This window comes from Galeopterus variegatus, unplaced genomic scaffold, assembly GCF_000696425.1.
Source record: "Galeopterus variegatus unplaced genomic scaffold, G_variegatus-3.0.2 Scaffold2985, whole genome shotgun sequence".
Taxonomy (NCBI): Eukaryota; Metazoa; Chordata; class Mammalia; order Dermoptera; family Cynocephalidae; genus Galeopterus; species Galeopterus variegatus.
Genome location: NW_007729096.1, coordinates 374,297 through 387,151, shown reverse-complemented (window position 1 = coordinate 387,151; position 12,855 = coordinate 374,297). Strand labels below are relative to the sequence as shown.

At 43.9% G+C, this 12,855-nt stretch overlaps 1 protein-coding gene across 2 annotated transcripts in view; it reads right to left on the bottom strand.

The window, feature by feature from the left end:
* The window catches only part of LOC103599485 (glyoxylate reductase/hydroxypyruvate reductase-like), a 38,354-nt gene that overhangs the window by 13,492 nt on the left and 12,007 nt on the right, over window positions 1-12,855 (bottom strand). The window contains exon 1 of one of the 2 annotated variants that reach the window (XM_008583629.1): window positions 11,867-11,885. The exons of the other annotated variant lie outside the window; for it this stretch is intronic. The gene's annotated coding sequence lies outside the window, so the exon portion shown is untranslated. Of the gene's footprint in view, window positions 1-11,866; window positions 11,886-12,855 lie in introns of those variants that run through there. 2 annotated transcript variants of the gene reach the window in all.

Sequence of the window (12,855 nt, the reverse complement as noted above, 5' to 3'; positions counted from 1 at the left end):
AAGAAAGAAAGAAAGAAAGAAAGAAAGAAAGAAAGAAAGAAAGAAAGAAAGAAAGAAAGAAAGAAAGAAAGAAAGAAAGAAAGAAAGAAAGAAAGAAAGAAAGAAAGAAAGAAAGAAAGAAAGAAAGAAAGAAAGAAAGAAAGAAAGAAAGAAAGAAAGAAAGAAAGAAAGAAAGAAAGAAAGAAAGAAAGAAAGAAAGAAAGAAAGAAAGAAAGAAAGAAAGAAAGAAAGAAAGAAAGAAAGAAAGAAAGAAAGAAAGAAAGAAAGAAAGAAAGAAAGAAAGAAAGAAAGAAAGAAAGAAAGAAAGAAAGAAAGAAAGAAAGAAAGAAAGAAAGAAAGAAAGAAAGAAAGAAAGAAAGAAAGAAAGAAAGAAAGAAAGAAAGAAAGAAAGAAAGAAAGAAAGAAAGAAAGAAAGAAAGAAAGAAAGAAAGAAAGAAAGAAAGAAAGAAAGAAAGAAAGAAAGAAAGAAAGAAAGAAAGAAAGAAAGAAAGAAAGAAAGAAAGAAAGAAAGAAAAGAATATTACCTTTGATGAAAATGCCTCCAACAGACCCGAGGCCCTAAATCCAGGATTTTCTTCATTAAAAGCCCCTGGAAAATTGAGACCCAGAAAGAAAAATAAAGTAGAATGAACTTCCAAAAAAGAAAGTCAGACAGATGTGTATACAGTATTCTGGAAGGTGTGCAGATCTGCAGACCTTTGAGCCAAGGTTGGGCCCGAATGGAGCTGGAAGGAGCCTCTGCACCATCCCGGGTAAAAGCACAACAGAACTAATCTTATGCGGAGAGGGAGGTGATGGGGAGGGCAGAGCAAAGGATGTAATTTTAATCTAAAAATTAAAAAAAAAAACACGTAAAAGCCAGATGCAACCAATAAAAATACTATTTAGCTTTTGGGACAGAGAGAGAGAACAAAGTGGGAGAGGAAAGGAAAGAAGATGAAAAGAGGAGAAGGAGCAGGAGGGAAGGAGGAAGAGGAGCGTGGGGCACCGGCTGGGTCCCCTCCCTCTCTCCCTTTCCTCACCTACTGCGCACTCCCCACCAGTGCAAAGCCAAGGTCCTTTGTTCTCTGTCCTCCCCTCCCCCATGTACTCAAGGCCCAGATTCTGCACAGAAGACGCTCAGTAAACAAGCTGGAAAACAATGAATTCTCCTTAATGAGGTGCAGGTGTAATGCTCATACATTAATATTTTTATTTTGAGAAACCTGAGATACCATTTTTGTGACCAGCACTCCTTCTAATCATCTGTGTGTGATGCACAGAGCCTGCCCCAGCCTCAACTTCAGGACACAGGGTCTCTGCGGCTCAGTCTCCTCAGCTGTAATATGAGTTGGTAATTATACCTGTATCCTACTTTTTAAATTAAACATAGTCTTGTATGTAAAGAGCCTCTTCTAAATGTTTGACATGTAATTGTCCAAGTCTCTATTGCCTACCAACTCATCACTACCCACTGATGTCATTACAAAGTTCAGTAAAAGATATGTTTAAAGTGCCTCTTCCAAATGTGTAAAGAACCTTACAACTCAGTAATAAAAAGATAACTATGCCAATTTAAACATGGCAAAGGAGTTGAATAGACATTTCTCCAAGGAAGATATACCAATGGCCAATAATCACATGAAAATATGTTCAACATCACTAACAATCAGGGAAATGCAAATCAATACCACAATGAGATACCACCTCACACCCGCTAGGATGGCCGGAATCAAAGAGACACAATAACAAACACTTGCCCCTTATGCACTGCTGGCGGGAATGTAAAATGGTGCAGCCACTGTGGAAAAACAGCCCAGCAGCCTCAAGGTGTCAAACATACAGTTACCATTGACCCAGCAGTTCCACTCCTAGGTGTGTACCCAAGAGAAAGAAACACATATGTTCATTCTGAAACTTGTACACGAGTGTTCATGGCAGCAATATTCATAACAACCCAAACATCCGTTACATGATGCACGCACAAATAAAATGTGGTACATTCATGCAATGGAATGCACTCAGCAATAAAAAGGAATGAAGTACCAACACACACACAACACAGATGAATGCTGAAAACCTTACGCTAAATGAAAGAAGGCAGCCACGGAGGAGCGCACGCTGCACAATCCCACGTGTCTGAAATGTCCAAAACAGGCACATCCCCAGAGGCAGCAAGTGGAGCAGTGGTGCCCAGGGTGGCTGACGTGGGCACAGGATTTCCTTCTGAGGTAATAAAAATGTTCTCAAATGGACTGTGGTGATGGCTGCACATCTGTAAATATACCACTAAAAGAACAACTTAGGCACATTTAAATTTTAAAGAGTTACTTGAGCATTCAGCAATCCATGAATTGGGCAGCATCAGGATACAAGTGGCTTAGCACCCATCAGGAGGGGTGAGAGGAAACTCTTAAGAAGTGTTCCTGGATGCAAGACAAAGGAAATACACCCGACAGGCTAGAGTGGAGTCCCTCGTTAGAGGTGAGGTGGCAGTTTCTGACCGGCAAAGTCTCTGGTTTTGTTTACTGTTTACACTGGGCTTCAGTTTGCTCAGTAGGAATTGAAAGTGCTGGAGCCACTCCAGTGCAATGGCCTTCCAGTAAAAATTTTTTAAAAAGATGGGCTGGCCAGTTAGCTCAGTGTTGTTCAGCACGACATTGGTAAACCAAGGTTAAGGGTTCAGACCCCTTTACCAGCCAGCTGCCAAAAAAAGAGAGAAAAAAAGGGGAAAAAAAAGATATTTTTTAAAAAGATACTAAAAACCATTGAATTGTACACTTTAAATGGATGAATTATATGGTATGAGAATTGTATCTCAATAAAATTGTTTTTCCAAAGTGCTGCTTCTTAGACATTTTTCAATAAAGGAATTAAATAATAAATATATTAAGAAGTCTTGCTATTAGCTTCTAGGCAAAACTATTTCCCACATTCATTTCTCCAATAGAACACTCTGTCACTGGCCCAGAGAATGTATATTATTGTTTTACTCTTTATATATATATATATATATATATATATATGAAGGTTAATATGTGGACATTTTAAGTAATAAACAAAAAATACCTACACACCCACCAACCAGCCTAAGAAACAGAACACCAGCACTGGAACACCTCTATCCCTCTAACTCAGAGGTGCTCATCTGTAGGCGATTTTGCTCCCCATGGGCCACCGGGCAATGTCTGGAGACACTCTGGGTGCCACAACTGGGAGGGGGACACTCCTGGCATCTAGCGGGTGGAAGCCAGGGCTGCTGCTCAACACTCTAAAATGTACAAGACACCCCTACCAGCCTCAAATGTCAATGGTATCTAACCAATTGCATCCCCTGTCCTCCAAGAGATAATCACAATCTTGAATTTTATGTTAAACATTCCCTTGCTTTGCTTTATAGTACTAATCCATATATATGTCTCTAAATAATGTGTAGTTTTTCCTGTCTTTGCCCTTCATACAAGGGGTCTTCAAAAATATCATGGAAGATATGTATTAAGAAAAAACTATGCAAGGATTGCAAAAATTTTCGCACCAAAATAAACTCAAACCAACTTCTTATAACATGTCTGAACAACATCTAGTTCGAGGCACTAAGAAGAAACATCAGTTTGAAAAGAGATTCTATCAGAACATAAATTCTTCTAAAATTAAAGCAAGAACAAACATCAAATTTACGGTGAAACTTGGGTCAAAGAATGGTGAAATCACTGATGTTTTATGAAAACTTTATGGGGACAATGTCCCCCAAAATCAGCAGTTTACAAATGGATAACTCATTTTAAGAAGGGACAAGATGATGTTGAAGATAAAGTCCACAGCCACTGGCCATCCACATCAATTTTTGAGGAAAAAATTAATCTTGTTCATGCCCCAATTCAAGAGCACTGATGATTAACAACAGAAACAATAGCCAACGTCATAGACATCTCCATTGGTTCAACTTACACAATCCTGAGTGAAAAATTGAGCAAACTTTCCACTCAATGGGTGCCTAAACTCTTGCACCCAGATCAGTTGCAGACAAGTACAGAGCTTTCAATGGAAATTCTCAGTAAGTGGGATTGAGATCTTGATGCATTTCTTGGAAGAATTGTAACAAGAGATGAAACATGGTTTTACCAGTATAATCCTGAAGACAAAGCACAATCAAAGACTTGGCTACCAAGAGGTGGAAGTGGTCTGGTCAAAGCAAAAGCAGACCAAGAGCAAAGGTCATGGCAACCGTTTTTTGGGATACTCAGGGCATTTTGCTTATTGACTTTCTGGAGGAGCAAAGAATGATAACATCTGCTTATTAGCTGGGTGTTTGAAGAAAGTTAGCCAAAGCTTTAGCTGAAAGGCGCCTGGGAAAGCTTCACCAGAGTCCTTTTCCAACAGGACAACACTCCTGCTCATTCATCTCATCAAAAAAAGGCAATTTTGTGAGAGTTTTGATGGGAAATCATTAGGTATCTACCTTATAGTGATTTGGCTCCATCTGACTTCTTTTGTTTCTTAACCTTAAAGAATCTTTAAAGGGCATCCATTTTTCTTCACCTAATAATATAAAAAAGACTGCACTGACATGGTTAAATTCCCAGGACCCTCAGTTCTTTAGAGGTGGACTAAATGGCTCATATCATCATGATACAAATTGAATTGTGTCTGCCAACTTTTAAGTGATTGAAGCTTAATCCTCATTGTAGCCATAGAGGGTGGGAAATCCTATTTTGGTAATTGAAAGGTGGGGCCTTGAAAGGGTGATTAGATTCTTAGGACCATGCCCTAATGAAGGGATTAATAATGGTGGTCAGGGGTGTGGTTCTGAGGGGTTTAAAAGGAGAGCACATGAGAGGCTCTCTCTGCTCCACCATTCTGCCATGTGAGACTCCTGCTTAACTGCCAAGGTAGGCCCTCGCCAGCCATGTTCCCTGGACTTTGGACTTTCCAGCCTCCAAAACTGTAAGTAATAAATTTTATTTTCTTACAAATTACCCAGTTCTGTGTATTTTGTTATAAGCAACAGAAACGGACTAATACACACCACTTACAAAAGTATCTTGAAGTTGATGGAGCTTGTGTTGAGAAACAAAGTTTGTATTTTTTATTTTTATCTTTTAATTTCATGAACTTTTTGAAGTCCCGTCATATAAGTGAAATCATTCATCCTGTCTTCGTGTCATTAAGTCTCTTTAGCTATGTCTAATCTGCTTTTTAGCCAATTCATTCTGTTTTTAATGTTAATTATTATTTTTTATTTCTAGAAGCTTCATTTGTTTGATGCCTTTCATTCCTTTAAACATAGACATACTCCTATTCCACATCTGATAACTCTGAGACTTGCAGTCAATGTAGATTTGATGTTTTGTTTGTGGTTTCTGCTGACTCTGACTCAAAGTTTATGTTCCTTGTTGTTTGGTGATGTTTTTATGAGTTCTCAGAGGATCTGCATTTGTTTCTGCTAGGTGCCCAGGTACATTAACAACCCAGGACCACTGTAAGCTAAAATTTTGATTCAGAGAATTTTTTAAAATATTTTTTTAAAATCATCTTTAAACTTTAAAATATATATTTACATGGTTCAGAAATAAAACATTATTTACATGATTCGAAACTAAACACTAAAAAACATACACAGTGAAGTTTCACAAGCACCACACCCTCCTCCCCTCCTCCTTTCATGAGGTCAATCCTCTGGCCCCTTCCTTTTCCATTTTCCATCAACAATGTAACTTAGGGCATGCCAGACACAGAGTGTGAATGGAGACCCTGGTTAGGAATCTTGGTGGACATGGCCCTGCCATTCTACCAGAGCCAGAACTGGCCAGTGCCCCTGGCCTGCCCACGTCAGTTTCTAGTTTAGAAGACGTTTTCCTCCCACCTCTCTCTTCCCAGCTACATGTCTCCAACTTGCTCTGCAGGGGTGATTTTCCTTAGTTCACACACTGGGAGTCCAGGCTTTGAGTGAGGGTGTCAGGCCCTGACCAAAACCCAGACTTACTGACACATAAAAAGACTATCCATTAATATAGGAATGCTGAAAACATATCTTGTGATACACATTAGTCTGTACATGGGATGTAACCAAGAACAAATCATTTGCCTGTATGATACTATATAACCAATGGAAAACCTCATGTGCTGATTAAGGGGCTGTCCCTTTCTCTGTGATTATAAAAATATTGAAACCTGGCCTGCAAATCAAAGCACATCCCAAGGAAAATCGGCTGTGTATCTTCCAGGCTGCAGTCAATTATTTGGCTGAAATAAACTCTCTGACACTTTATCGGTGTCTCAGACCCTTATTCCAGGTAGATAAAAGATAAAAATGGAAAACGAGTGATATGAAACAAAGGATAAAAATGTTAAAAAAAAAAAAAAAAAAAAGGGCCGGCCCGGTGGAGCACTGGAGAGTGCACCGCTTGGGAGTGCGGTGGCGCTCCCACCGAGGGCTCGGATCCCATGTGGAGACTGGTTCCCGCTCACTGGCTGAGCGTGGTGCGGGCGCGAGAGGGAGGGTTGCAATCCCATTGCCTGTCAGTAAAAAAAGATAAAAAGGAAAAAAAAAAAAAAGGGCCGGCCCGGTGGAGCACTGGAGAGTGCACCGCTTGGGAGTGCGGTGGCGCTCCCACCGAGGGCTCGGATCCCATGTGGAGACTGGTTCCCGCTCACTGGCTGAGCGTGGTGCGGGCGCGAGAGGGAGGGTTGCAATCCCATTGCCTGTCAGTAAAAAAAGATAAAAAGGAAAAAAAAAAAAAAGGGCCGGCCCGGTGGAGCACTGGAGAGTGCACCGCTTGGGAGTGCGGTGGCGCTCCCACCGAGGGCTCGGATCCCATGTGGAGACTGGTTCCCGCTCACTGGCTGAGCGTGGTGCGGGCGCGACACTGAGGGTTGCAATCCCATTGCCTGTCAGTAAAAAAAGATAAAAAGGAAAAAAAAAAAAAAGAAGACATGGTGAGAAAAAAGTAAAGGGGACACTCAGGAAGGAAATCATGGGCAGGCAGGGTAGGGGATGAATGCTCAGTACAGACCACAAGGCACAGCCCATAGGCCACAAGGGCAGATATCACATGAGTGTCCAGCCACAGGTGAAGGGGGTTTTGGTGAAAGAGCAGCCCCACATGAGTGCTGAGGAACCAGCCAATAGTTTAGGATCCAGACAGGACTGGACTTCCTTCAGGACAGGCAGCATGCCTACCTGGGTAGCACTGAGCGGCCAGGTGGGGACACACTGGCAAAGGGAGCAAGGTATGAACTTCGTTACTGGACCTGTGCTATATAAAGCCCAAGCTCAGCAGAGGAAACACAAGGCAAAGTCTACTTATAAGAACCAACGTGCGAAGCTGCTTTCAGTTGGCTTGGGGTCTGTGCTGGACACATCCCTGAGTGTCCCTCAACAGCTGCTGGTCCCACAGGCTCTCGCAGAGCCCCTGGGCCAGATGAAGTCTAGGTGGACGTGCTAGGCCTATCCCAGGCCTTCCAGTGCTGGACTTGAGGAAATGCCCACTGCAGGGATGAAATACGATGTTGGCCACTGAGGGGCCAGGACAGCAGAGACGTCAGCAGCGAAGTCAGTGGGTGAGCCTGGCCAGGAGACAGCTGGACAGATACACGCCCACCTCGCCCGGGAGCTGAGGTCCCTCCCTGCACTCACCCAAGGACATCACTGGCCTCCCTCCCTGCCATCCTCCTGTCTCCCTAACCACCCTGGGACTGTCTTTACGAGTCACCACAGAATTCCTCATATCAGGCACACTTTCTCAGGTCTAGGCCAAGACAGCTCTTTGGAACCAGCATCTATTTGTCTTAGGCATTTTGTTTTTCTGAGTGATATTAAAACTCTGTCTTTGTTTTCCTGTTCATTATTTGGGATCTGTTAGGGATAACACATACAGGTGCTACTCACTTACAGTGGATTATATCCCATTAACCCATTGTAAGTTGAAAATATCATAAAGTATTTAACATACGTGACCCACTGCACATCCTAGTGCAGCCCAGCCTACCTTAAACGTGCTCAGAATACTCACATTGGCCTGCACTTGAGCAAAATTATCAGGAAACACAGTGCACTGTAGACCATCGGTCGCTCACCCTCGTGATCTCATGAGCAGTGACTCGGTGCCACTGCCCAGCATCACGAGAGGATTGTAGGTCACGTCACTAGCCCAGGAAAAAATCGAAATTCAAAATTGGAAGTACAGTTTCTACTGAATGCATACAGCTTTTGCAACTTCGTAAAGTCAAAAAAATCACAAGTCAGGGACCATCTGCAGTAGGAAATGAACAACTATCTAAACCTTTTAGGAACAAGGTAGCTGTCACCAGACCTTTAGAGGCACCTGTAGTCCACCTCATCAAAGCAGTCCGGATGAAACTGAGAGCAGAACAGCTCTCTGGAGGGAAGGCCCTGCACTCCTACTTGCTTTGGGCCGTTAGTTTTCGTCCTTTGAAAGTTTGCTGCAACATTGTACTAACGTTACAATTGCTTCATCCTAACTCCTGATAGTAACCCAAAAAAGGATGAAGGGGCAGGCCCTGAGGCCACACCAGTAGCTTTCCTGCCCTGGGTAAAAAGTGCAGGGCAGCTTGGCTTATTTAGGTTCTTGCTTTGCATCAGTCTACTGCCAGCACCGATGTGGCTACAGGTTTTAATTTAAATTAATTAAAATTAAATACATTTTAGAATTCAGTTCCTCATCACATTAGTCACATGCGGCCAGTGGCTACTGTACAAGACAGCCCAGACCTGGACCCTTCCCATCAGTGCAGTGCATTCTACTGGATAGGCTGATCCCTAACAGTGCCCAAACCAGAGAAGGAAGGCGAAGGCTGCCACTAGCTCAAAGGTGTATTTTAGAAAAAGTCATTTTTCTTCATTATTAGCTGCCTGAATATCAATTGCCTCCTTTGTAAAGGGAAGGCTTTGGGCTAGAGGAATTCTAGTTTCCATCCCTCTGTAAGGTTCCTCATCTACGATTTTGTTACACTTTTCTATCAGTAGTAACTCCAATTCAGAGAGGGGCAACATCAGGCAGCTCAGCCATATCTTAGAGTTGTTTCCCTTTTGCACACAGAGAAAATGACTTACATCATTCTGCTACTGTGAACACTGCCAGTATCAGAAGGGAATCGCTTGTCAAACTCTAGCAAAACAGAGTCAAGGAGGCCATCAACAAGAAGCCCTCGGGCACACATGCCTGAGACAGGACTCAGAGCAAGAACCTCCTCAGGACTAGGGAATCGCTTGTCAAACTCTAGCAAAACAGAGTCAAGGAGGCCATCAACAAGAAGCCCTCAGGCACACATGCCTGAGACAGGACTCAGAGCAAGAACCTCCTCAGGACGGCAGCATTCCAGAGAAGCTGCCTGCACAAGGACACCAGCCTAGCCACAGCCGCCTCAGCCACCAAGCTAGCACCAACTCCTGTAACAAACCCCTATGTGGACTTCTCCTTCTCTTTAAGAGAGTCTCCTTCTCCCCTGGACATACCTGTGACCTGCCATAGCTTGCATGCCCGGAATTGCAATTGCCCACTATTCCCAAATAAATTCATTTATACTGGAAAGCTGTCTCTCTGAGTTTCTTTTTAGGTTTACATAATGCAACATCATGAGAAATGAGTCAGCAACAAAAGCCCCCCTCTATCAGTTCACATGTTAAGATTCACCAAAATACTCTTTAGTATGGAAAGAATATTTTAGTAATTTAAAGTATGATGTGACTGTGCTGGCTCTCAACATAAGACCCCACAATAAACAGATGAAAAATGAATCCCACCACATGCCCCACCTCAGGATACATGGCCCAAAACAGCACTGGACGAAGTGAGCTGGGAGAGTGCTGCGGAGCTCTGACAGGCAACCGTTGTATTTAATTCTATTACAATTCATTCATTCTCAATATAGGTAGTAGGCATATAGCATTAAGTTGTAAAAATAAATAATAGTATATAGTGAGAAAATAAGTCCCTTTCCCACCCTGCCCTCCAGGCACTGAACTTCCCTTTTGGAGGCAACCACCCTTAGCCATTTCTTGAGCACTGTTCTGTAATATTCTATGCCCACGTTGTATCTTTTTAGACTTGTGGACCCTTTGAAGCATGTCTCTCAGCACTAAGACCCCTCTAAGCAAACAGGATTATAAGAATCCTAAAGAAAAAGACCTGGATTTTAGAACATTCATCTCTTCATACTTATGGTTCAGGAACTTATATTTCAATAACGGGGGAAATTTTTGTAAAAGTATAAACGTAGACTACTTCTATGTCAGAAGGATTTTTTCTTCTGGGTTTGATCTCATGACATGATAAACTGAACATGAAGTAGTGGCCACATACCAATTCACCCTGCTGAGAGCATAGTGCCTTTTAATTTTTAAAATTAGTTTCTAACTCTTATTCTACAAAACTCGTGGTGGAATAACCCTTCTTAGCAATCACAATACCAGATTTGTGGTTGGTGCTGGGAGCCTTGAGGTACAAGGAGTTTACTACAACAGTTTAGACTCTTTATGGGCAAATTCTTCAGTGGTTTTCTTTTAACACATTACCCACATCTTTACCTGATGAACTGGACCAGAGAGTACACCCTGGTTAGCCCCTCCACTTTTTCATTTCCCTTAGGGTGACAGTCCAGATTTGATAGAAATTTTAATCAGGTTAAGACATGCCAAAGGGCTTGCAGATTCAGGATCACTGAAAACTGCACCCCGTGCACCTTTTATGTGGTTTCTCCAGTCACCAGGTATCAACAAATCCAGGATAATTTAAAACCAATATTATCACAGTGTGGCTCAGCAAAAACAAGTGCTACTTTCCCAAAAAACGGTTGGTCAAGGGTTGCTAAACATGTTTTTTAAAAAAAGCAATGAAAGAAAATAAAAAACTAGATTCGCGTAAGGAAGTAAAATGTGGACTAAAATCTGGTGTGTCCACCTCGATCTTATCAATTTAAAGCTTAACCTGTCTATGCCCGGAGATTACAGAAATAATAAATACCAGTCCAAGTTGACCTTTAGGTTCTGGCCAAGTGTCTGAAGCCACCTTAAACCCCGAGGATCGCGGAGGCGGGTCTGGAAAGGTCTCAGGGGTTCGCGCTCAGAGCACCTTGTCCCGGGTGAGATACCGAGGTCACGGCCACCCTGGCGCACCCCGCGACATCATAGGGTCCCATTTACCTTTTCAAAGAACCCCAGATTTAAGAATTCTTTTAAAACTCTCGCGGAGGTCAGATACCGCAGCCCCACCACCTCCGCCTCTCCGGTCCGACGGGCCCCCTCCCCTCCGCCCGCCCGGGCCCCGCGTCCGCGCCTCGCGAGGGGGCGCAGGCGGCGGAAGTCACGGCGCGCGTACCAGAAGTGCGCCACGTGCGCAAGGGCGGAGATCCCTGGCTGTGGGAGGACACTGGGGGGGCACCGCTGGGGGCGGCGGCGGCCCGAAGTTCTCGGACGTGGAAGCAGCGCGACGTCCTTGGCCTAGAGCCGCCGCAGTTCTCGGACGTGGAAGCAGCGCGACGTCCTTGGCCTAGAGCCGCCGCGCCGTGTTTGAGGGGCCGCCGCGGCGGTGCGGGTCGCGGGGCTTGGTTTTGCTGCGGCGCCGGCCGGTACAGGAGCGCGCCCTGGGCCCGGTGGCAGCGGCACCACGCCGGAGACACAGCGTCGTAAGGGGCTGTTTGGCCCGCACGTCCGGATCGGGTTCTCGGCCTGCGGAACGTGACGTCCGGTAGCGCCGTCCCAGTGTCTGCAGAGCGCTCTAGGCTTAACAACCAGACCCTTGTAATTGGCGAAATGTGCCGCCAAGAACAAGTAACATGCCCCTGACAGTCGCCTCTTCGGGAAACTCTGTTGCGCCCCTAGGCCTGGGCTCCAGCCGCCGCTCTCCTCGGACGGCTCCCGAGTCTTTACCTCCCGCACACCGACCTCTCTCTCCGCGGCAGACACTGGAAGCCACCGTCAGCTTCGCCGCCCTCTTGCGACCGTCTCCCAAAGCTCGGTTCTTCATCACTCCCTCTGCGGGGCCTTCTGTACGCAGCAACCTACCTGCTTATGCGAGATGCGTTAAGCCCCTGCTTAGAACCCCTAAGCCCTCCCCTTGCTCTTACAGCGAAGTCCGAAATCCTGAGCACAGCCGCAGTGGCCCCCATTATCTTGCCTTCCCACCCGCGCAAACCCCTGGTGTGCTCCCATCAAAAGATCATTTTATGTTTTACTCCTGTCCAACTACCTGCCAAAGAGGTCTATTAAATTCAGTCCAGCAAAAAGAACTCACAAATTCCAAGAATATCTTTGTGTACAGTTGGAATTCAACATATTGAAAAAATAAGAATTTGATAAAACTGGCTTTTTAAAAATTTATACACAGAATACTTATAATATGTATAATATAAAGAGTAGCAATAAAATGAGCCCACGGTTATGCACTACCAAGCTTAACAAATACACCATTACTATTACTTTTGAAGTTCCCTTTGTTACTTCCTTCCCAAGACGCAGCCGTATCTTGAATTTTATGGTCTTTACTTCTTTTATATATATGTATATATGTGTGTATATGTATAATAAATATATAATACTTGCCTAAACAATATATGGTTTGGCTTGCTTTTGCATTTTAATGGAATTATACCTATGTAGTCTTCTGTGACCTGCTTTTTTCTAAACTTATCAGTATGTGAGATTCATTCCTATTTATATGTGGAGGTATAATCCTTCTTCTTTACAGCTACGTAGTGTCAATAAATATATCTCAAATTATCTATTTTCCTGCAGTTGGCTATGTGCATTTCTTTTTTTTTCCTTTTTGTCGTTTTTCGTGTCCGGCAACGGATCGCAACCCTCAGTGTCGCGCCCGTACCGGACCGGGACCGGCAACGGGATCGCAACCCTCGGTGCTA